The following is a 25761-nucleotide window of genomic DNA, read 5'->3' as shown; positions in this document are numbered from 1 at the left end:
TCTTCTGATGTCAGCAACTGGTGATTCATCCCCTCCTTCACTTTCTACCAAATTCTCTATTATGTTATTGCTACTCTTTTGAGGAGCTGAATTCCCCTGCCTTCATTTTCTCACCATGTTTCTATTTAAAGTTTTGCTTGTATGTTGTTGATTTGTTAGTTGGAAGTTGTAATCACCTGTTATGTGTCTCTTGACTTAATTTCTGTGCTGTGACTAGCTTAGTTGTTAGCTATGTTGTTGTAATATTTCTGTTCCCTGACCTGGGGAGTATAACTTAGCAATAATAACAAATTTACAGTTTCAGTGCCAAACCAGTTAATTACGTAATATATAAAAAAAACCCCTTGGTGATATTGTCTGTAAACACCAGGAATTGGGAGATAACAATTGTTTTCATAGAGATAGATACTTATGTAATTAAAAGATAGCACTAGAAGAGGGTCAGGGAGGGGGATGGGGTGAGTGAGAGAAGAGGTATGAGGTGCAGGGAGCTTCAGGGTAATAAGGCCCTAATGTGTGTGAAGGTATAGTTCAGTCATTGTGGGGGAGGGTGCTATTGTCAGGGATTGCAGAGGGATAGAAAGGATGGGGGTAACATGAAGTTGGTATAATAGAATATTCAGTTAGTGGTGAGTGGGGAGGAAGTAGGGATAATGGGAGGAAAGGGAGAGGGAAGAGAGGAAGGATAAAGAGAAGAGAGGAAAAGAGAAAAAAGAGAAAGAAAAATGAGGGGCAAGAAAGGAAAGTGGAAAAAGAGAGGGCTAAGGACATTGATAGGTAGACAGAATGGAAGAGGGAGATAGGTAAAAACAAATTTAAAAAATAAAATTAATTTGAATATTAAAAAATAAAAAAATATTGTCCAAATTTCTTCTTTGTATGGAGAAGAATGGGTTTCTTCTCAGTTCAGTGGGTGTTCTGGGCTCTTTCCTCCAATTTCTAATCCAGGTGCTGACACTTTTGAAGGGGATTTCTCTGAGTCTTTGCCCCTTCTTGAGGTTGATGTGCTGGGCTGTGTGGCAATGGATGTTGCCCCTCCCTATCTGACAGCTTTGGCAGGGATAGACTCAATGTATTTGAGCCCAGGCTTTCCTTGGTGGGATGGGCCTTCTAGTGCAGGCAGGTTCTCTAAAGTAGTCCCATGAGAAGTTGGTATGTAGCAGTCATCAGCCCCAACTGCCTGCAGGCCAAGCCTGGGAGCTAGAATTGAGCTTTTTGGTTGACTGCTTTTCTCTTGGAAGTCTGTCAGTTTCAGCTCACTATCAGTTTCTCCAATGTGGTGGAATGTCTGTTTTTACCACACTGTGGCTGGCCAGTCCCCCTCCCCACTCCAGGCTGGATCAGCTCTGCATTCTATCTCACCCCCACCAGGCAGAGGTGAAATTTTAGCTATGTTTATGGTCACCAGTTTTGTCCAGGTAGGGGTACAATCTGCCCACTAGCTGTGTTGGACTATGTGGTTCCTTCCAAGGCAGATGATGTGTCATGCTCACCTGGTGGGGTTGAAGTTACACTTGTTGGAATTGAGTCAGCTCCAGGGTGGCTCAGGAAGGAAGGAGTCCAAGGTTTTGTGTCTGTGAATTATGGCAGATCCAGGATATTCCAGATGCTTGCAGAACTTGTTCTGCAATTCTCTACATTGTGTTTTTGCAAGAAAAAAGTCAAAAAAAAAAAAAAAAAAGGGAAAAATGGCTTTCCACCAGGCAAGCTGGCCACTGCCAGTTTGCAGTACCTGGGTTTCTGGGGGTGCTATGTGCTATAAAAAACTAGATTAAGGGTCTGTTGTTGTACTTTATGTGTACCATATTGGCAGTATCTTAGTTGGCAAAAAAGCTGGTTACCCAATCCATGCTATCATGAATCTGAAGTATTCTTCTGAAATTGTGGAGCTCAGGGTGCGAGGGTTATCTGGCATCTTAGGTTTCTCCTCACATGTGCTTTTGAACACTTGAAATGTGTCTCCGGTGGCAGAGGACAAATTATTAGTGTTTTAACCCTTTTTTTTTTTTGGCGGTACTAGGGTTTGAACTCAGGGATTCATGCTTGCTAGGCAGGTGCTCTACCACCTGATCCACTCCACCAGCCAAATATTTTAAAATTTAAATTAATTTCAATTTCAATTGGAATAGCCACATGTAAGGAGAGGGGAAGTAGCTATGTATGGCTAGTAATTGAGATACTACACAATGCAGTAGATAGACTGTTTAAATTGTTTACTTCTGTACAACAAGCTACCCAAATAATTTTGCTCACAGATTGAGCAGGTTAGGATTTTAGACAGGTCAGCACATAGATGGCTTGTTGGGCCTTACTGGGAAAGTTTCACATAATGGAGTGATTCAGAGAATACTGGCTGGGATCATATGGAAATTACTCATGTCTGGCTGTTGCTTGGGCAGAGATAATTCACAGGCTAGGTTCAACAGGGACTGTCAACCAGAGTTCTTACATGTGATCTTGCTTTGTGGCTTAAGCTTGCCATGCCATGGTTCCTGGATTCTGAAAGGGAACATCCAGACATTGACAGTTTCAAGAGAACCATGGGGAAACATGTTTGGTCTTTTCTGACCTAGCTTCAAGAGTTATGCAACGTTCAAAGCAAGCCTCAGCAAATATAACAAAATAGAAATTATACCATGCATTCTAGCTGATCACACTGCATTAAACTAGAATGCAATAGCAAAAATAAAGACAAAAAACATGGAAAAAGCTGGAAACTGAATAACTCATTGCTTAATGAATGACGGGTCATTGATGAAATAAAAGAGGAAATTAAAAAATTCCTGGAAGTCAATGAAAATGAAAACAAACCTACTAGAACATATGGGACACAGCAAAGGCAGTCCTGAGAAGAAAGTTTATAGCCATGAGTGCATATAATAAAAAGACTAAAAGATCTCAAATCAGTGAACTAATGCTACATCTTAACTCCTAGAAAAACAAGAACAAGGAAATCCCAAAATGAATAGAAGGAGAGAAATAATAAAAATAAGAGCTGAAATTAATGAAATAGAAACCAAAAAACTATACAAAGAATTAATAAAACAAAAAGCTGGTTCTTTGAAAAATAAACAAGATCGATAGACCCCTGGCAAACCTCACTAAAATGAGGAGAGAAAAAAAACCCAGTAAAATCAGGAATGCAAAAGGACAGATAACAACAAACACCATGGAAATCCAGGAAATCATCAGAGACTACTTCAAGAACCTATATTCAAATAAATTCAAAAATCTTAAAGAAATGGACAGATTTCTAGATACTTATGATCATCCAAAACTGAACCAAAAGGATATTAATCACCTGAATAGATCTATAACACAAAATAAAATTCAAGCAGCAATCAAGAGTCTCCCTAAAAAGAAAAGTCCAGGAACTGAGGGATTCTCTGTTGAATTCTGTCAGACCTTTAAAGAAGAACTGATACCAACACTCCTTAAACTGTTCCACAAAATAGAAAGGGGAGGAAAACTACCTAACACATTTTATGAAGCCAGTATTGCACTGATCCCAAAACCAGGCAAAGATACCTCCAAAAAGGAGAACTACAGGCAATCTCCTTAATGAACATTGATGCAAAAATCCTCAATAAAATAATGGCAAACAGAATTCAACAACACATCAAAAAGATCATTCACCACGACCAAGGAGGCTTCATCCAGGAATGCAGGCGTGGTTCAACATATGAAAATTAATAAATGAAATAAACCACATTAACAGAAGCAAAGACAAAAACAACTTGATCATCTCAGTAGATGCAGAAAAAGCCTTTGATAAGATCCAACACCATTTCATGATAAAAGCTCTAAGAAAATTAGGAATAGAAGGAAAGTACCTCAACATTGTAAAAGCTATATATGACAAACCTACAGCCAGTATTATACTTAATGTAGAAAAACTGAAACCATTCCCTCTAAAATCAGGAATGAGACAAGGGTGCCCACTATCTCTACTCCTATTCAACATAGTACTGGAATTCCTAGCCAGAGCAATTAAGCAAGAAGAAGAAATAAAAGGAACACAAATAGGTAAAGAAATGGTCAAAATATCCCTATTTGCAGACAACATGATCCTATACCTTAAAGACCCAAAAAACTCTACTCAAAAGCTCCTAGACACCATCAATAGCTCTAGCAAGGTAGCAGGATATAAAATCAACATAGAAAAATCATTAGCATTTCTATACAGTAATAATGAACAAACTGAGAAAGAATATATGAAAACAATTCCATTTACAATAGCCTCAAAAAAAATCAAATACCTAGATGTAAACCTAACAAAGGATGTGAATGACCTCTACAAGGAAAACTATAAACTTCTGAAGAAAGAGATTGAGGAAAACTATAGAAAGTGGAGAGATCTCCCATGCTCATGAATTGGTAGAATCAACATAGTAAAAATGTCGATACTCCCCAAAGTAATCTACATGTTTAATGCAATTCCCATCAAAATTCCAATGACATTCATTAAAGAGTTTGAAAAATCTAACATTAAATTTATATGGAAACACAAGAGGCCACAAATAGCCAAGGCAATACTCAGTCAAAAGAACAATGCTGGAGGTATCATGATATCCAACATCAAACTATATTACAAAGCAATAACAATAAAAACAGCATGGTACTGGCACAAAAACCGATATGAAGACCAGTGGAACAGAATAGAGGACCCAGATATGAAGCCACACAACTATAACCAACTTGTCTTTGACAAAAGTACTAAAAATATACGATAGAGAAAAGACAGCCTCTTCAACAAAAACTGCTGGGAAAACTCTTTAGCTATCTGCAAAAAACTGAAACTAGATCCATGTATATCACCCTATACCAATATTAACTCAAAATGGATCAAGGATCTTAATATCAGACTCCAAACTCTAAAGTTGATACAGGAAAGAGTAGGAAATACTCTGGAATTAGTAGGTATAGTTAAGAACTTTCTCAATGGAACCCCAGCAGCATAGCAACTAAGAGATAGCATAGATAAATGGGACTTCATAAAAGTAAAAAGTTTCTGCTCATCAAAAAAAAATCATATCTAAGCTGAAGAGAACACCCACAGAGTGGGAGAAAATATTTTCCAGCTACACATCAGACAAAGGACTGATAACCAGAATATATAGGGAACTGAAAAAACTAAATTCTCCCAAAACTAATGAACCAATAAAGAAATGGGCAAGTGAACTAAACAGAACTTTCTCAAAAGAAGAAATTCAAATGGTCAAAAAACACATGAAAAAATGCTCACCATCCCTAGCAATAAAGGAAATGCAAATTAAAACCACACTAGATTCCATCTCACCCCTGTTAGAATAGCCATCATTAGCAACACCACCACAACAGGTGTTGGCAAGGATGTGGGGAAAAAGGAACCCTTGTACACTGCTGGTGGGAATGTAAACTAGTACAACCGCTCTGGAAAAAAATTTGGAGGCTTCTTAAAAATCTAAACATTGATCTACCATATATTCAGCAGTACCACTCTTGGGGATATATGCAAAAGACTGTGACACAGGTTACTCTAGAGGCACCTGCACACCCATGTTTATTGTGGCACTATTCACAATAGCCAAGTTATGGAAACAGCCAAGATGCCCCACTACTGATGAATGGATTAAGAGAATGTGGTAGTAACTCACAATGGAATTTTATGCAGCCAAGAAGAAGAATGAAATGTTATCATTCACAGGTAAATGGATGGAACTGGAGAACTTCATTCTGAGTGAGGTTAGCCTGGCCCAAAAGACCAGAAATCGTGTGTTCTCCCTCATATGTGGGCATTAGATCAAGGGCAAACACAACAAGGGGATTGGACTTTGATCACATGATAAAATGAGAACACACAAGGCAAGTATGAGGATGGGTAAAACACCCAAAAAACTAGATAGCATTTGTTGCCCTCAATGCAGAGAAACTAAAGCAGATACTTTAAAGCAACTGAGGCCAATAGGAGAAGGGGACCAGGAACTGGAGAAAAGGTTAGTTCGAGAAGAATTAACTTAGAAGGTAACACACATGTACAGGAAATCAATGCGAATCAACTCCCTGTATAGCTACCTCATCTCAACTAGCAAAAACCCTTGGTCCTTCCTATTATTGCTTATACTCTCTCTTCAACAAAACTAGAGATAAGTGCAAAATAGTTTCTGCTTGGTAGCGAGTGGTTGGGGGGGGCAAGGGAGGAGGGGGGCAGGGGGAAGGGGGGAGAAATGACCCAAATATTATATGCACGTATGAATATAATAAAAAAAAGAAAAAAAGGTTGTGCAATGTTGACCCCTGCTTCTCTGAACACAAGTTAATAGATGCAGCTGATCTCCACTCTTTCAGTAAGCAAAGGATGGAAAGGCACAAGGGCCAACAGCTGGCGGGTGATAAGCTGCTGCCTGAAGCAGGGCAGGTAATGGTCCACAAAGCTCATCTACTGAGCCAGTGAGCAACATCCAAAATCAAACTACACTGCAAAATTGAAAAATAATCAGCAAACCATCACGACACACTGACAGTAGGGGGCCAGGTGATGGATCACTGACCTTGCCCCAGAGAAAGGGGGTAAGGCAAAGAAACAAGCCCCCAGTAATCAAGCACAGTGAAAACCCAACTCCAAAGCAGGACAGCTGGTGGGCTACAGAGCTGATTCCGGATCCTGAGGACAACATACAAACTTAAACTGCCACACCCCACTGTGGGAGGAACTGACTGAGCATCTGCCTGTGAAAGAGAAGGAAAAAAAAAAAAAGACAACCAAACACTACCCCACCACCTGGCAAGACTATCACAGAGCTTCTGCTTAAATACCAACACCAGGATTGGATGCTGCAGGAGTAACACAAGAACTCAAACTAAGATTGAAATTCTATTGTTCCTGAACCTGAAATTTTTTGTTTGTTTGTCTGTTTGTTTGTTTTGTTTCTTGTTTGTTCATCTCTCCATGTTGATTTCTTTTTTGTTGTTGTTAGTTTTACTATTGTGAATTAGCAAATACTAAATTACACCAGACCAGGGACATAAACAACACACACACACTTAGCTACAAACCAAATACAGCCACAAAACAAAATTAAACCAAGGGAAAGAAAACAGGTGACTGAAACCACCAACTAGCCTATCAAGAATATAGTTGCACAGTACCAAGTGGAGCAATGGGAAGATGAAAGAAGGATGAAAACCATTATCGCCCCCCCCCCAAAAAAAATTGAATATAGGATTCAGAGGGAAATGAAGAAAGTGGGTACCCAGTTCCAGACTGGAACAAAACATAGATAAATGATGTCAAGGAACCCAATGATGCTCACAATAACACCCTCAAAGAAGAAATTCTGCAGGTAATCACTGAGAATTTCATGGAGATGTTACTAGATATGGTTAACCAAAACATACAAGAGGCACTCAAGAAATTCCAAGATACCAAAAATAAAGAATATGAGAAGACACAGAAACAAATAAATGAACTCATAGAACCCCTAAATAAACACCAAAGTGAAACAAAGAACACTATAAATGGAGTTATAAAAGAATTCAAGATGAAAATAGACAATATTAAAGAAGAAGTGACCCATGATATGGAAAATCTCAGAAAAAAAGAATGAAACAGAAATACAAAACACAATGGAAGGTCACTCCAGCAGACTAGAACAAGCAGAAGACAGTATCTCAGAACTTGAAGATGAAATGGAAATTAAAGGATAAACTGAAGAACTATTACTCAAACAACTCAAAACCTGTGAAAGGAATATGCAAGAACTCACTGACTCTATCAAAAGACCAAACCTGAGAATCATGAGCATTGAAGAAAGAGAAGAGATGGAAGCAAAAGGAATTCATAATATATTCAACAAAATAATAACTAAATTTCCCAAATCCAGAGAAAACTCTGCCCCTTCAGGTTCAGGAAGCCTCCAGGACACCAAACAGACTTGTCCAAAATAGAAATACCCCATGACATATTATCATTAAAACAACAAGGACAGAAAATAGAGAAAGAATATTGAGGGCTGTAAGAAAGAAAATACAAATAACATACAAAGGTAAACCAATCAAAATCACAGCAGATTTCTCAACAGAAACATTAAAAGCAAGAAGAGCTAGGGGTGAGGTCTTCTGGGCACTGAATGAGAATAATTTCAATCCTAGGATACTTTGCCCAACAAAACTATTATTCAAAATAAATAGAACAAAAAAGTCTTCCATGATAAGCAGAAGGTAAAACAATACATGACCTCCAAGCCAGCACTACAAAAGATTCTTCAAAGAATACTGTATACAGAAAAGGAAAGCATGCAAAACCATGAATGGACAGGCAGTACCAAACCATAGGAGAAGAAAAGGCAAGAAAGTAGAGAGTAGCATTGATTTAGTTGCATACAATCAAACCCTTAAACAACAAAGAAAATTAAATGACAGGAATCACCATATACCTATCGATACTAACACTGAATGTTAATGGACTTAATTCCCCCATCAAAAGACACTGTTTGGAAAACTGGATTAAAAAGGAAGATCAAAAAATCTGTTGCTTAGAGGAGACTCATCTCATTGACAGACACAAGCACTGGCTTAGGGTGAAAAGCTGGAAGAAGATTTACCAAGCCAATGGCCCCCAAAAACAGGCAGGAGAAGCAACACTTATCTTGAACAAAGTAGACTTCAAACCTACATTGATCAAATGAGATAAAGAAGGACATTCCATACTAATAAAAGGGGAAATACACAAAAAGGAAATAACAATTATCAACCTATATGCACCCAATGTCAGTGCACCCAATTTCATCAAACATACTCTGAAGGACCTAAAAACATATATAAACTCCAACACAGTGGTTCTGGGAGACTTTAATACCCCCCTATCACCAATAGATAGGTCTTCCAAACAGAAAATCAATACAGAAATCTTAGATCTAAATCACACCATAGATCAAATGACCTAGCTGATGTCTACAGATATTTCATCCAATTTCTGCACAATATACATTCTTCTCAGCAGCCCATGGGACTTTCTCCAAAATTGATCATATTTTAGGGCACAATACAAGCCTCAGGAAATATAAGAAAATAGAAATAATACCATGCATTCTATCTGATCACAATGCATTAAAACAAGAACTTCACAATAAAAACAATAGTAAAAAACATGCAAACAGTTGGAAGCTGAACAACACATTGCTCAGTGATCAATGGGTCATTGATGAAATAAAAGAGGAAATTAAAAGGTTCCTGGATGTTAATGTGAATGAAATACAACCTACCAAACCTATGGGACACTGCAAAGGCAGTCCTGTGGGGAAAGTTTATAGCCATGAGTGCATATATTAAAAGGGCAGAAAGATCTTAAATCAATGATCTAATACTACATCTCAAACTCCTAGAAACAAGAACAAGCAAAACCCAAAACAAGCAAAAGGAGAGAAATAAGAAAAATAAGGGGCTGAAATTAATGAAATAGAAACAAAGAACCATACAAAGAATCAATGAAATAAAAAACTGGTTCTTTGGAAAAATAAACAAGATTGACAGACCCCTGGCAAACCTGACTAAAATGAGGAGAGAAAAAACTCCAAATCAGTAAAATCAGAAATGCAAAAGGGGAGATAACAACGAACATGGAAATCCAGCGAATCTTCAGAGACTACTTTGAGAACCTATATTCCAATAAATTTGAAAATAATTAGTAATAGTCAAATTTCTAGATACTTATAACCACCCAAAATTGAACCAAGAGGATATTAATCACCTGAATTGATCTATAACACAAAGTGAAATTGAAGCAGAAATAGAGTCTCCTAAAAAGAAAAATCTAAGACCTCAGGATTCTCTGCTGAATTCTATCAGACCTTTAAGGAAGAACTAATACCAACTCTCCTTAAACTTTTCCATGAAATAGAAAGGTAAGGAACACTGCCTAACTCATTTTATGAAGTCAGCATTATACTCATCCCAAAACCAGACAAAGACCCTCCAAAAAGGAGACCTATAGGCCAATCTCCTTAATGAACATCAATGCAAAAATCCTCATCAAAATAATGGCAAACCAAATTCAACAACACATCAGAAAGATCATGCACCATGACCAAGATGGTTTCATTTCAGGGATGCCAGGTTGGTTCAACATATGCAAATTGATAAATGTAATACAGCACATTAATAGAAGCAAAGACAAAAACCACTTGATTGTCTCAATAGATGCAGAAAAAGCCTTTGATAAGAACCAACAGCACTTCATGATAAAAGATCTAAGAAAACTAGGAATAGAAGGAATGTACCTCAACATTTTTTTAATTATTTTATTATTCATATGCACATACAAGGCTTGGGTCATTTCTTCCCCCTGCCCCACCCCCTTCCTTACCACCCACTCTGCCCCCTCCCTCTCCCCCCACCCTCTCGATACCCAGCAGAAACTATTTTGCCCTTATTTCTAATTTTGTTGTAGAGAGAGTATAAGCAATAATAGGAAGGAACAAGGGCTTTTGCTGGTTGAGATAAGGATAGCTATACAGGGAGTTGACTCACATTAATTTCCTGTACGTGTGTGTTGCCTTCTAGGTTAATTCTTTTTAATCTAACCTTTTCTCTAGTTCCTGGTCCCCTTTTCCTATTGGCCTCAGTTGCTTTTAAGGTATCTGTTTTAGTTTCTCTGCGTTAAGGACAACAAATGCTAGCTAATTTTTTAGGTGTCTTACCTATCCTCACCACTCCCTTGTGTGCTCTTGCTTTTATCATGTGCTCAAAGTCCAATCGCATTGTTGTGTTTGCCCTTGATCTAATGTCCACATATGAGGGAGAACATAAGATTTTTGGTCTTTTGGGCCAGGCTAACCTCACTCAGAATGATGTTCTCCAATTCCATCCATTTACCAGTAAATGGGATATACCCAAAAGACTGTGACACAGGTTACTCCAGAGGCACCTGCACACCCATGTTTATTGTGGCACTATTCACAACAGCCAAGTTATGGAAACAGCCAAGATGCCCCACCACTGATGAATGGATTAAGAAAATGTGGTATCTATACACAATGAAATTTTATGCAGCCATGAAGAAGAACGAAATGTACCTCAACATTGTAAAAGCTAAGACATCATACTTAATGGCAAAAAACTGAAACCATTTTTCCTAATATCAGGAACAAGACAAGGGTGACCACTATCCCCACTCTTATTCAACATAGTCCTGGAATTCCAAGCCAGAGCAATTAGGCAAGAAGAAGAAATAAAAGGAATAGAAACAGGTAAAGAAACTGTCAAAATATCCCTATTTACAGATGACATGATCCACATCTTAAAGACCCAAAAAACTTTACTCAAAGACTCCTAGATACCATAAACAGCTATAGGAAGGTGGCAAGATGCAAAATCAACTTACAAAAATCATTAGCTTTTCTATACACCAACAATGAACAAACAGAAAAAATATATGGAAACAATTTCATTTACAGTAGCCTAAAAAAAAATCAAATACCTAGGAGTAAACTTAACAATGGATGTGAATGATCTCTACAAGGAGAGCTACAAACCCCTGAAGAAAGAGATCAAGGAAGACTACAGAAGGTGGAGAGATTTCCCAGGCTCATGGATTAGTAGAATCAACATAGTAAAAATGGCTATACTACCAAAAGCCATCTACATGTTTAATGCAATTCCCTTAAAAATCCCAATGACACTCATCATAGAGATTGAAAAATCTACCCTAAAGTTCATTTGGAAACCCAAGAGACTGCTAGTAGCCAAGGCAATACTCAGCAAAAGAGCAATGCTAGAGGTATCACAATACCTGACTTCAAACTATATTACAAAGCAATAGCAATAAAAACAGCATGGTACTGGCACAAAAACAGACATGAAGACCAGTGGAACTCAACAGAGGACCCGGATACAAATCCACACAACTATGTCCACCTTATTTTTGACAAAAGTGCTAAAAATATACAATGGAGAAAAGACAGCCTCTTCAACAAATATTGTTTGGAAAAGTGGTTATCTGTCTGCAAAAAACTGAAATTTTATCCATGTTTATCACCCTGTACTAGTTTCAACTCAAAATGGATCAAGGACATTGATATCAGACCTGAAACTCTAAAATTGGTACAGGAAAGAGCAGCAAATACTGTGGAAGCAATAGGAATAGGCAAGGACTTCCTTATAGAATCCCAGCAGCTCAGCAACTAAAAGGATGGATGAATGGGACAACATAAGATTAAAAGCTTCTGCACAACAAAAGAAGTGGTCTCTAAACTGAAGTGAGCACCCACAGAGTGGGAGAAAATATTTGCCAGCTATACATCAGACAAAGGACTGATAAGCAGAATATCCAGGGAACTTAAAAAACTAAACTCTCCCAAAATCAATAAAGAAATGGGTAAGTGAACTTAACAGAACTTTTTCAAAAGAAGAAATTCAAATGGCCAAAATGCACATGAAAACATGCTCACCATCTCTGGCCATAAAGGAAATGCAAATCAAAACCACACTAAGATTTCACCTCATCAAAAACACTTCATCAAAAACACCACCAACAACAGGTGCTGGTAAGGATGTGGGGAAAAAGGAACCTTCATACACTGCTGGTGGGAATGCAAGCTAGTGCAACCACTCTGGAAAACAATATGGAGGCTTCTTAAAAAAACTAAACATAGATCTGCCATATGATCCAGTAATCACACTTCTAGGGATATATCCAAAGGAATGTGACTCAGGTTACTCCAGAGGCACCTGCACATCCATGTTTATTGCTGCACTATTCACAATAGCCAAGTTACGGGAACAGCCAAGATACCCCACTACTGACAAATGGATTAAGAAAATGTGGTATTTATACACAATGGAATTTTACTCAGCCATGAAGAAGAATGAAATCCTATCATTCACAAGTAAATGGATGGAACTCGAGAACATCATCCTGAGTGATGTTAGCCAGGCTCAGAAGACCAAAAATCATATGTTCTCCATCATATGCAAACTTTAGATTTAGGGCAAAGGCAGTAATGTTGTTGGACTTGGGTCACATACTAAGAGGAGAGCACATACTGGAGGAATGTGGATAGGTAGGAAACCGAAACTTGATAGTGTTTGATGTCCCCACTGCAGCGGAGCTAATACAGTAACATTAAAATGTCAGAGGTCAATATGGGAAGGTGACCAGGAAGTAGTGAAGAGGTCAGGTAGAAATGAATCAATTCGAGTTGTGATACACTTGTGCATGGAAGCAATGCTAGGAATCTCTCTGTATAGCTATCCTTATCTTAACTAGCAAAAACGCTATGTCCTTCTTATTATTGCTATGTCTTCTCTTCAACGAAGTAGGAGAAAAGAGCAGAATAAGTTCTGCCTAGAAGCGAGGGGCATGGGGTTGGAGATTGAGGAGGTGGTGGGGCAGTGGGGAGAAATGACCTTTTAGGCCAAGAGGAGGTAACATGAGATTTGCAGATTAACCTGTCAACCGAGAAGACTGCACACAATGAAGCTATACTTTGGAAATGAAGGAGCGATAAAGGCATTCCAGGACAAACAAAAGCTAGGAGGATGTATCTCCACCAGATGTGTTCCATAAGAATGCCAAAAGAATTCCTTCAAATTGAAAGAAAGAGACGTGAATTAGTAAGAAAATGTGGGATAATATAAATCTCACTGGTAAAGGTAATTATACAAATAAAATCAAAATGCTTGAATATTGTAAGCATGCTTTATAAGTCTTATCTTTAGTAAGAAGACTGAAAAACACTTCTAAATAACTGTATTAATATGTTAAAAGATAGGCAATATAGAAAGATATAAAATGCAATATCAACAATTCAAAGTGTAGGGAGGAATGGAGTTCAGTATAGAGTTTTCCTATTAGTATACTTTCTTTTGTTATTTTGTTTCTGCTCTTGTCATTATTATCATGTTAAGCTTCTATCATTTCAAAATAGCTTGTTAAATTGAGAGGTATTTTCGTAAACTTCATGGCAACTTAAGGTAAACAAGGTTTACAAGGTTTTGTAAACTCAAGGTCTGAAATAGACAGAACAAAATAATAAGAAGGAGTCAAAATACTCTTCTTTTACTAGAGTAAATAATTCACCTACAAAGAAAAATTGTAAGAGGGAGAAAAAAGGAAGGAATTACAAAAAACTAGAAAACAAGTTACATGATTGCTGTAGTTAGACCTTACTTTCAATAATTACCTTGATATAAATAGATTAAATTACCCAATTAAAAGAGTGACTAAATTGAGTAAAAATAAGGCCCAACTCTATGCTTCTTATAAAAAACTTCACCTCTAAGGACATATGTAAATTAAAAGTAAAAGCATGGAATATGGGATCCAAAAGTAACAAGGAGTAGCCATACCTAGATAAAATAGACTTTGAATCATCAACAGTGTAAGTAGACAAGGAAGGTCATTATATAATGATGAAGGTGTCAACACAGAAAGAGACAGCAATAATTTCCCAATATTGGAGCACCCAAACATATACAACATATATGGATAGACTAAAAAGGAGAGAGAGACAAAAATAAAAAAATAGCTGGGGGAGTTAACATTATATTTTCAGCAATGGATAAATCATTCAGACAGAAAATTAACAAAGAAACAGCGGAATTAAATAAAATCCTAGACCAAATGGACCTAACTGAAAGAACATTCTATCCAACAGCTGTCGAATACATATTTTCTCATCGGCACGGAATAAAGCATAGTATAGGCCACAAAACCAGGACCAACTAATTTAAAAATGTTGAAATCATATCAAGTATCTTTTCTGACCACAATGTAGTAAAACTAAAGATTGATAAAAAGGAAAACTTTGGAACTATATGAATTAAAATTAAATAACTTACTATTGAACAATTAATGGATTGAGAGATAAATCAAGACACAAATTAAAAAATTTATTTAAACAAGTGAAAATGGAGACACAGCATACAAAAACATGTGGGATGCAGTAAAAGCAGTACTAAGAGGGAATTTTACAGTGATTACATGAGGAAAATAGATCTGTAATAAACAACCTATCATTGATATCAAGGAAGCAGAGAAACATGAACAAGTCAAACTCCAAATTGATAGAAAGAAAAAAATAATAAAGAAAAGAACAGAAATGGATGAATAGAGCCTAAAAATACAAAAGATCAACAGAACAAAGAGCTAGTTGTTTGAAAAGATAAACAAAATAGACAGATCTATGGTTAGACTAAGAAAATGAAGAGAAGATTCTAAAATGAAAATTATAAAACATTGATCAAAGAAATTGAAGATGACACAAAAAAGTGGAAAGATATCTTGTGTTCATGTATTGGAAGAATCACTATTGTTAAAATGTCCATATCACCCAAAGTGATTTACAGGTTCAGTACAATCTCTATCAAAGTACCAATGACATTCTTTACAATTAGGAATAATTCTAAGATTTATATGGAACCCTCCTCTAAACCTCTGAATAACCAAGGCCATTTTGAGAAAGAAGGCAAAGCAGGAGGTTCTACCTGACTTAAAAACATACTGCAAAGATAAAGGATTCAAAGCAGCATAGTATTGGTATAAAAAAGGCTCAAAGACCAATGGGACAGAATAGAGACTTTAGAGGTACATCCACACATCTGCAGCCAACTGATTTTCAACAAAGGCACTGAGAATTCACTGGAGAAAAGGCATTCTGTTCAATAAATGATGATGGGAGTTCTGGAATTTCCTCCAAATGGCTCTCAGGGAGGGCACTCGCCTCCTTTTTTTTTTTTTTTAACCAGTTTTGGGCACTCCACAGCCAGGCCTAGCCAAGGAAGCTGAGGAAAAGAAACTTGACAGACTGACAAAGGCATAGAGCACAGTGGAGGACAGCTTAGCATTAGGTCCCATGTTTGGAGACACAGGCAAGCTTGAGCTCACTGGGAGGTGTGGTCACCTCCTGAGGACAGGCTGAAGGTACTGTGTAGCCTGTGTTTGTAAGGATGACACACCTCTGAGTCTGCTGTGCTGAGAAACAGAAATGTCCAGGAGGGGACTGTGCATTTTAGGGAAACACAATGTTGCCCACTTCTCCAGAAGGAAAAGCCTATGCTTTCCTTTCTGTATTCCTAGAGGGGAGTCTTGCTTTCATGCTCACCATCCACTAGGACAAGGAAGAGAAAAGAAATGCATTACCTACTGGTACCTCCAGGGTTCACCATCCTAGAGGGTACCTTCTTTGACTCGCACAACTGCATCCAACAATGACTTGGTCATTCCTTTCTGCTTTGACTATGTGTTACCATCCACTCTTCATTTCAGAGTGGCCATCTTATTTGTAGCAACTATGGCCCCAAACTAACATACTGTCCAACCTGTTGAGCCCATTGGGATCCATTCACAACTTGGTTATGGAGAAAGTGGCCAATTCAGTACTCTTCTCTTATAAATATGCCTCTTCTGGATGTGACATAACTGCCACAGACAGAGAGAGGGAAGAGCTCCATGAGTTTAGGTTTCACTCCTGCCTGTGCCTTGGTGCTTACTGTAAATTGCAAGGTTCTTTGGATGCTGTGATGTCCCATCAGATACATCTGCACAAGGCCATTGCAATCCTACAGGGAGAGGATATGGTTTTCTTTGCTAAGGACATGAATCTTCCTGGTGCTGTTGACTGGGTGAGGGTGCAGTCCTGTTTTGGTTTTCACTTCATGTTAGTCTTGGAGAAACAGGGAAAACATGATGATCACCAGCAGTTCTTCCCAATTGTACAGCTGATGGGAAATCCCAAGCAAGCTGAAAATTTTACTTATCAACTTGAGCTATGTGGTCATAGGTGGTGACTGACTTGAGAAGTGACTCTTTCATCTATTCATTAGGAACTTACAGCAGCCATTATGAATAGTGACCACCTAGTCTTTGACACTAGTATTTGTAGAAAATGGCAACTTAGGCATCAATGTAACTAATTCCTTGTGCTTAAAATTTGTTTTGTTATTTATTGGTTTTGCAAAAGAAGGCATCATCATACACGGTATTTGTAATTTAAAGCAAATCATTTGTTTAAAAAGGCAGTTTGCAAAAAATCTTAAAATAATTTTTATTAAAAATTATCTGGCAAGTTAAAAAATGTTGGGAAAAATTGGACATCTACATCTAGAAGAATGAAACTAGACCCCAATCTTCTACCAGTTATAAAAATCAACTTAAAATAAACTAGAGGTGTAAATGTAAGTCCTGAAAGTATGAAACTACAAGAAGAAAACACAGGGAAAACATGTCAGGACATTGAAATGGGCAAGAAATTTTTGTGCAAGATTCTAAAAACATGGGAAATAGGCAAACATAGATAAATGGTATTACATCAAACTAAAAGCATCTATACAGCAAGGAAAATAATAAACAGAATGTAAAGATAGCCTACAGAATGAAAGAAAATATTTGCAAACTGTAATTCTGACAAGAGACTGATACCCAGAATATATACGGAATTCTAAAAACTTAATAGCAAAAAGCAAAAACAAACAAATAAAAATGATTAAAAATGAGCCATAGCTCTAAATAGACAGTTGTCAATGGAAGACATACAAATGCACAGCAGGTATGTGAAAAAGTGTTCAAGCTCACTAATTATGAAGGAAATGAACATTCAAACCACAATGAAATATTATATCATTCCAATAAGAATGTCCATTATCAAACAGACAACAAATAACAGGTACTGATGAGGATGTGAAGAAAAAGAAAACTTGCAAACTGTTCCCACTATGGAAAACAGTATGAAGGTTGCTTAAAAATTAAAAGTAGAGCTGCCATATAACCCTGCAATTTTCTGTACCATGGATAGGACTGGACATCGTTGTGCTAAGTGCAATAAGCCAGGAATAGAACCATCTCACTCATATCTGGAATCTAAAAAAGTTGATCTTGTGGATTTTGACAATAGAATGGTAGTTATCAGAGGCTGGGGATAGAGAGGGTGGTGAAATGTGTATGGGCAAAGGTTGATCAATGGGTGCTACGCTACAGCTAAGTAGGAGCAAGAAGTTCTGGTGTGTTATTGCACAGTAGGGTGACTATACATATGTAGTTTAAATGTATTGTAAATTGCAAAAGCTAGAAGAAAGGCTTTTGAAAGTTTTCACCACAAAGAGTGGTAAATGTTTGAGGATAAATATGTTAATTGGATTTAATCTTAACACTTTGTGTACATGTATTGAACATTACATGGTACCCCATTTATATGCACAGTTTTTATGCTTCAAGTTAAAAAATTTAAAAAAATTAAAGTGTTAACAAACACACAAGAGACAGGTAGAGGAGGATGCATTGGGAGGCACATAGATATCACTGGTCTAAAGCAATTCTGAACTTCAGTCAGTCAGCTGTCTTCAGTTAATTGATTCAGGCTTAGAATTTCTTCCTAGTAATGATTCTCTATGATTCTTGGCTCCATCTTTGGTCTCTTGATTTTACCCATTGAGTCATCTTATTTTTTCTATAAAAATGAGGCATTGTCTACAGCTGAGTAGTTCTCTTAGTCTGATTCCTGTCCATGATTGTTTGAGGATACTAAGATGTTTCTTCATTTTGTGAGATTATTGGCTTTTTCAGTTTGAGCAGACAGTGCTTATACCTATACAAATCTCTTACAATAAGATTCTATGACTTTATGGCAATTCACTCCATCATAGAAAACTCCAACCACTGATGTCTTCAGGTCAGGCTCTTCTTTGTTTTAGGATCCCTTTAAGGCTGTTGAGCAACAACATGTTTAAGTGTCATAAATTCTCTGTTGTTTAACAGGAAGGGTTTCCCAGGAGTGTCCATAAACTCCTCAGAAGGTTTTTATCCAGCTGAACCATGAGACAATCGAGGTACCACTTTCTGAGGTCCTAACAAAGAGCTTACAGTTCAACCTTGACTTGCTCTTTGCACTGAAGCCACTTCCTAATTTGAGAATCTTTTAAAAGCTTTCTTAAGAGACTGGACTGAGCAATGGTTTTACTGTTGAATACTGCTGGTATTGTTTCCTCTAGAGTACCTCTAAAGTCTTAAAAATGAAAAAATTCCTTTTTAGTATCTCTCCCCTTTTTGATGGTTTGCCTGGAAATCTTAGATCCATCAATTCATTATTTTCCATATTACCACAGGCAACAGTTTTGCCAAACTGTTTCTACCACTTCATAACATTGGTCCCCTTTTTCCAGCTTCCAAGAATGTTTTTCCCTAAGCTTTTATGGATAGTCTCCTGGAAGCTTTCAGACTTCCATTCATTGCCTGATTCCTTAACCAGTAAATGATATATATTTTAGTGGCACAAAACAACAAAAAAACGTCCATAGTGTCTATCAACCAGGAATTTATTTAAGGAATAGTGGGCATGGTTTGTCTTGGCTCTGTAATGTCTGGGGTATCTGCATGAAGACTTGGATAGCTGAGGGATGGTATAATTTTAGGGCTTCTGGGTTCACATGTTTTGGCACTTGGGATGAGATGACTCTATTAACTGGATACCACATTGACTCAATGTAGCTTGGATTTTTCACAGCATGATTGTTGAATTGTGGGAGGATACGTCTAGGAAGGGATCATCCAGAAAGCAAGTGTTACATGAGAATTTTCATGGGTTGAAGTTGTTTGGATTTTTTAGATGCAGCTTCAAAAGTCACACAGCATCGCTTTCATTGAATTGTTTTTATTATTAGCAAGTCAGCAAGGTCATTACAGATTCAAAGAAAAAGAAATCAGATTTTACTTTGTCATGTGCGGGGAGAATGGCAGGTCATATTGCAGAAAAGCATGTAACATGGGAAATATTGGAACAATTTTTGGAAAATAGAATTTTACACACTATGTAAAAATTTCTTATCAAGTGTTGTAGGGAATTTGGAATTTTCTGAAGACATTTGTTATAACAATTTCTGGCCAGGATAGTAAATGCTTTGGAGGCAGGGCTTTGAGTTTTTGCAGTTCAGACAGTTGTATAAAGAAGACTATCAACCAAAAATCATCAGGGACTCATCTGTGGTGAAACAAAAAATTAAGCTTATTTAACTTACTGTAGCAAAGAAGAGAGTGTCTGACAGGAATTGAGTATTTTAGTAAGAAGGAGTTGGAAGGCATTGATAATCCATTTTTCATTACTACAATGAAGTACTTGAGGCTGGATAATTTTATAAAGTTCACAGTTCTAGAAGTTTCAGGATATAGCACCATATCAGCTCAATTCTGGTGAGGTAATCATGGCAGCTGGCATCAGTATGGCAGGACCATGTTGAGATGGAGAGATCATATAGCCAGATGAGAAGCTAAAGAGATTGGGAGTGGCCATGATTTCTTCTTTACAACAATGTTCTTATATGAACTAACTCAAAGATCCCAGGAGAACCACTTTAATCCATTCTGAGCGTCTCCAGTGACCTATTTACCTCCCACTAGGCCCCACCTCTTAAAGGTACCAACCCTTCTACACTGCCACACTGAGGACTAACCCTTCAACTCATGAACCCCTGGGGTACACATTCCAAACTATAGCAAGAGCATCTTATACAATTTGGGTTTGTCCTGGCTAATTTTAAGAAGGTTTTAAGGGAAATGGAGTTCAGTTCTGGATTTGCAGTTAGGAATTACAAGGGTATTTTGGTTAGTTTTATCTGAAGGTGGAAGCAGCAAAATGACTTATTGTTCATTGGTAAAGAAGCAGTAATTATTCATGTACACCAGCACAAAAGGATATTCTAAAAGTTTTGTGATTAGAGAGGTTTTTTTTTTGTCCCTGGTTTCAGACCCAATCACAGAGTGGTCTTTCTTCTTTATTGTTTTATCTCACAGCACAGCCTTGCCCAACTATTTATACTATACAAAAGTTGTTTAGATTTTCTTGGGGACATCATGACCTACCTGTTAGGTGGGGAGGCTATCCTTCATTTTCTCACAAACAGAAGTGACCCTTGGCTTAGTATAAATAAACCAAATAGAAATTAATCCCCAATTTAATTGCTTTACTTTTGTGAAGATGGACCAAAAAGCAATGGGTCCACTTTCTGCCATTTTATCTATATATAACAAATAAATCAAATTAATTCCATTTCTGAGCCTGGATGTTGAATGCTTACTTGGGTTTCTTGTGTGTAATTTAGGGAGGGGGATGAAAGAGTTGAATGTTTTGGGGAATTTGAAACCTGGTTTGGAATTTTAGGATGTGGTGAATACTACAGAGTCCAATGTAGCTGTCATTTCTCTATCCTTTAGAAATTGAGGGATGATAGAGAAATTACAGAGATCTAGTATTATTGCATCAGACCTAAATTTCATAAAGTATGGCATACAGAAAAAAATGGGACTAAATCTTAGAAAGCATGAAGTTTTAAAAACCTTTGTGGTGTCTGGTAGATTGATTTACCTCTCAAGATGTGGCCTGTAGAGTTCAGACTTTCACTGTTTCTCCTTTCATATTTGTGGAACATTTAACTTACTACCCAAGCACTAGGAGTCCATTTGGAAATAAATATCAATTAAAAATTAAAATGACATGTAAGTCTTTAAAGAAATGCTTGTACGTTATACCTCAGAGTTTATTATCAGGACCACCTTTGAAAAGTGAGTTGATTCAGGATTAAATAAGGTCAGACTCATTTTGTAGTCCCAGATTTGAGTGTCTTTTAGATATGAACTGGTTCCTAAGAACCCAAGTCAAAGATTTGCTAAGACTATCTCCCTTCCTATGGGAATACTAGGTATTATCCTAATGTTGTCCCAAAAGATTCTTCTGTTTCTACCCTCACCACTTGTAAATTCCTGACTTTTAGTTCTACTCTCTCAGCTGTCTTTTATTTATTTCTCCATTCTTCTTGAAGGCCCAGGCCTGCTGCTTATTTTAGATTCTTTTCTTTTAACTATAAGGTTCAAGAAGTCCTGGTATACCTGGAGTCTCATTTTCCTTTGATGTGTAAATTAATCTTCTTTCTTCCCCATCACCTACAGATCCACTGTCATTGCTAGTGTGCACAGAATCTAAAAGAAGAAAGGGTGTGAGAGGGTCCATGGGAAGAAGATTTTTTTTCAGATAGTTTTACACAGTTGTACAGAACTAAGAACTTGATGCTTAACTCAGGGGCAAATGATATTGGGACAAAATGGGAAGAGATAGGATGGGAAGGCACAGACCCTGCTTAGAGGCACCAGATTGTACTGAGGGAAAAGAGATCTTGAGATACACAGAATATGGAGGTAGAGATGGGGAGCTACAATGTGGTCCCAGCTGCTGCTGCTCCCTGCTATCCACTGCCTATGATACCAGTTTGGTTCTTAGCTGCAACATACCCACTAGTCTGACAGAGACTAATTTCTAGGCCACAGGTGTGGCTTGAAGGTAGGGAAATAGAAGGGCCCGGGAGAATGGGATGGGGCAGTTGTTGACCTTGCCACAGTAAGTATTGGTGAGCAATCTGAAAACTCATTTTAGTAAAAGTCTTGTTCAGTATAGTGGCCAGATTCCACAGAGCAGCATTTTTGCTACTAAGAAGTTTAGTTTCCAATGATTCTGCTTAGGTCTATGTTAGGTGAAGTTTTAAATACCAAATTCCCATCCCTTGGCTATTCAAGCACTGTCCTTGGTCCTGCAATGAAGAGATTTTACAGATGAAATTATAATGACTATTTGTTTGACTTTAAGGTAAGAATATTATCCATGTGGGCCTGATACAATCATATGGTCAATTAAAAGACATCAGAGAAGTTGGACATGGTACATGCCTGCAATCCCAGCACTTAGAAAGCTGAGGCAAGGGGATCATGAGTTCCAGACTAGCCTGGGCTACATAGCAAGACCTGTCTTAAAGAAAATTCGTCAGAGAAATTTGATTTGAAGTCCAAGGAGGATTTGACTTGCTTACGTCGAAGACCAATGTGGACAGTGTTTTGGAGTTGTCAGTGGCTCCCATCTGACGGCTGGTATGGAAATAGGAGTATCAGCCCTACAACTGTAAAGGACTGAATTCTTCTAACAACCCAAATGAACATAGAAGTGGATTTATCTTGGGTCTCTAGAAAAGAACACAATCCTTATGAGACCCTGAGCACAGAATCCTGCCCTATTGTGCTGGACTTCTGACATATAGAACTGTCAGGGAATGATTTTTGTTGCTGTAAGCTCTTTCTTTTGTAGAAACTTTTTGTATGTAAATAGAAAGCACACGGAAATCCTAGTTATAGTGAGTTTCCTACTATGCTTATGGAAATTGCAAGAAGGCAGAATCCAGGAAAACAAGCTGTTTTCTACAGGTAAGTGTTCACCTTGAAATCAAAGGTCTAAATTCAATATTTAACACCAAAAAAGGGTCTCCAATGTAAAAATAATGTAAAAACATAATTTCTCTACAAAATAATTAAAGTTGACACTGATATATCCATTCAGTATCTGTGAGGAAACAGGGATGTTTACCCTCTTCTTTCAGTAGTTTCTTAATAGAATTTTTTTTTAAATTCACACAGAGAAACTACAGTAGAATGGAATGGTTAGGAGCACAGATGAAGTTGGATTGCTATTTCATAGAGATGCATGAATTAAATGATACTAGTTCTAAGTTAATATTAGCTATCATCATATTCACCATCATTGTCAACGTGGATCTCTATAGCCAAAGAAAATGAAAACGTTTTAGAAACATTTCTATCAAAAAAGCTCTTCCTTTTCAGGTCCTAAATTAAACATTAGTTCTTTCTGTAAATTATCAATCTAAGAGGGGATTCAGTTACGGTAGTTTTTTAAAAAATTAATTAGTGATTATGTATGAACTAAACTGCTTTGTAGTTCTTGACCTATGAGGTTTCTTTCCTTGAAAATTTTTAAAATGCCATCCTTTTCTCTTTTACCTCCAGTTTTAGCTTTGCACAACCTGCTTCCCTGAGCACAGGGATGACCTGGCTTCCTGTTCTGTATCCAAGATAACTGCGGCATTCAGCTATACTCTCCATTTTTTGTTTGATGCACTGAAAAGCAGACTCTCTCTCTTGCTTAATGGAATATTGCAAAACAGCAAAAATTTCTCATGCCATAAAATGTTTTGAAAACCTCATTCCCTTTCTTTTAACTGACATGTATCATTCATCTCTTAGAAAATGACAAGCCTAGGCTTCATGGTACTCTGTGTTCTTGGTGACAGTTTATCAAACTCATCTATTTTCCACGTGAGGAAGAATTGTCATATAGAAAATGGCAACTTTCTTCTTGCAGACACAGGACCACTCAAGGTCTTCTGGCAGACCAAAGAATGTCAACCTTAAAATCAATTAACTGACTTTAATTTTCAAGTTTGTCTTATAGTCTCCAGCAGGCATATAAGTTCAGTTTGAATATTACCATCAATACTTCTGTAGTGCTTCTTTTATGTAGAACATTAGGTTAAATACTTTTGAATCAAAAAGGAAGATAAAGATGTGGTCCCTGCCTTCAAGCAGACAATCAACAAATGTTTGTCAAGTACTATTTTTGTTCCTGACATTGAGATAGGTGTTATGGATAATATAGAGAATAGGAAGATATTAAACAATGATGTACCCTGTGTGCAGGGTTGTGAAGAATGTGCCCAGAGAGCCCTTAAGCATCTTACACTCTACTAAGCAGAGCAAGGACAGAGTAGAGATTATAGTTACTAGTTTAAACGTTGATTTTGGCCAGCAGGTATGCACTTTTGGATCTACATTGTTTACCTATACAGAGTTTTACATTTGATTTAGTTTTTAATAATTTTTAAGATATAAAAATTAATGCAATATTTCAGATTTAGAGTTCCTCTTAAAAATTGGAATTTTGAGTATTATTGTGTCTGGTTTTCCACATGTCAGCAGTTGAAGTTGAGTAGTGCCTGTGGATGTTTCATGAGGTCTCCATTGTGCCATAATTACCACCAATTCCTATTGCATCTCTGATGCTGAATCCAAAGGTCATATATCCTTTATGATTTCATACCTGGATGGTACATTTTCCTCATTTATATGATTGGCCTACTTCCTTGAGGTATTTGAATTTGTCAGCCTTGATTTCCACAGGAAAAGTGTATAGTGTATAAAGTTTATAGGCAGATAGAAGAGAGCTTTATAAAAAAGAGATTTCTGGGAACCAACAGAATGAACAAAATTGTTTGTATAAATATTATAGTTTGGGTTATTTCACAGAAGTAGTGGTATTAAAAGCATTTAAAATGAGGCTTATGTCTGCTTTCTTAAGGTGAGAGGACACACTATTCTTTGTGTAAGGATTATTTATTTGAAAGTTTCAAGTTGCCATGTGAATACAAGTAAGTTACATTTATTGTTAACCAGAAGTTCACCAGAGGATATCTTTTTAAACGCACATGTCCAGTGATGCGTATTGAGATCTTTTTCTTCAGATTTTGATTCGTATAGTCTGAAAAAATAAAACAATAAAATGAGTGGTTGTCAGAGTATGCTAGGTAATTCCCTATATAACCTTACTGAGGATGCCTGCTTTGAAAACTACGCAGCTACAGTGCACTAGAAGATCGAGGTAAATGGAGGGAAAGGGTAAGACTTTGAAATCCATGATTTGGAGTTTATATTTGATTTGAAGTAGCAGCAAAATGAAAAAAAAAAAAGAACAACAATGAGGGTAACAACAGTAGTTGCTATGTGGCATGAATTATTCTAAACACTCTACATTTAAGAAACTCATTCCATCTTTGCAACAACTCTCAAATAGGTAATATCCCTAGAGAGGCTGAGTAAATTCTCAAGTCACAAAACTGAGATAGAATTCAGCACAGGAATTCTGGTTTTGGAGCCTGTCTTTTAAATGACTACTCTATTTCAAATAGACG

The 25761-nt window shown here is 37.2% G+C and overlaps 1 pseudogene; it reads left to right on the top strand.

Moving 5' to 3' along the window:
- Positions 1–1856: 1856 nt before the first annotated feature.
- On the top strand, positions 1857–18753 carry LOC109679151 (E3 ubiquitin-protein ligase SIAH1A-like; annotated as a pseudogene).
- Positions 18754–25761: the final 7008 nt, after the last annotated feature.

The sequence above is a fragment of the Castor canadensis genome, chromosome 7, assembly GCF_047511655.1.
Source record: "Castor canadensis chromosome 7, mCasCan1.hap1v2, whole genome shotgun sequence".
Classification (NCBI taxonomy): domain Eukaryota; kingdom Metazoa; phylum Chordata; class Mammalia; order Rodentia; family Castoridae; genus Castor; species Castor canadensis.
The sequence above is the reverse complement of the archived record's forward strand: the minus strand, read 5'-3'. Positions and strand labels throughout refer to the sequence as shown.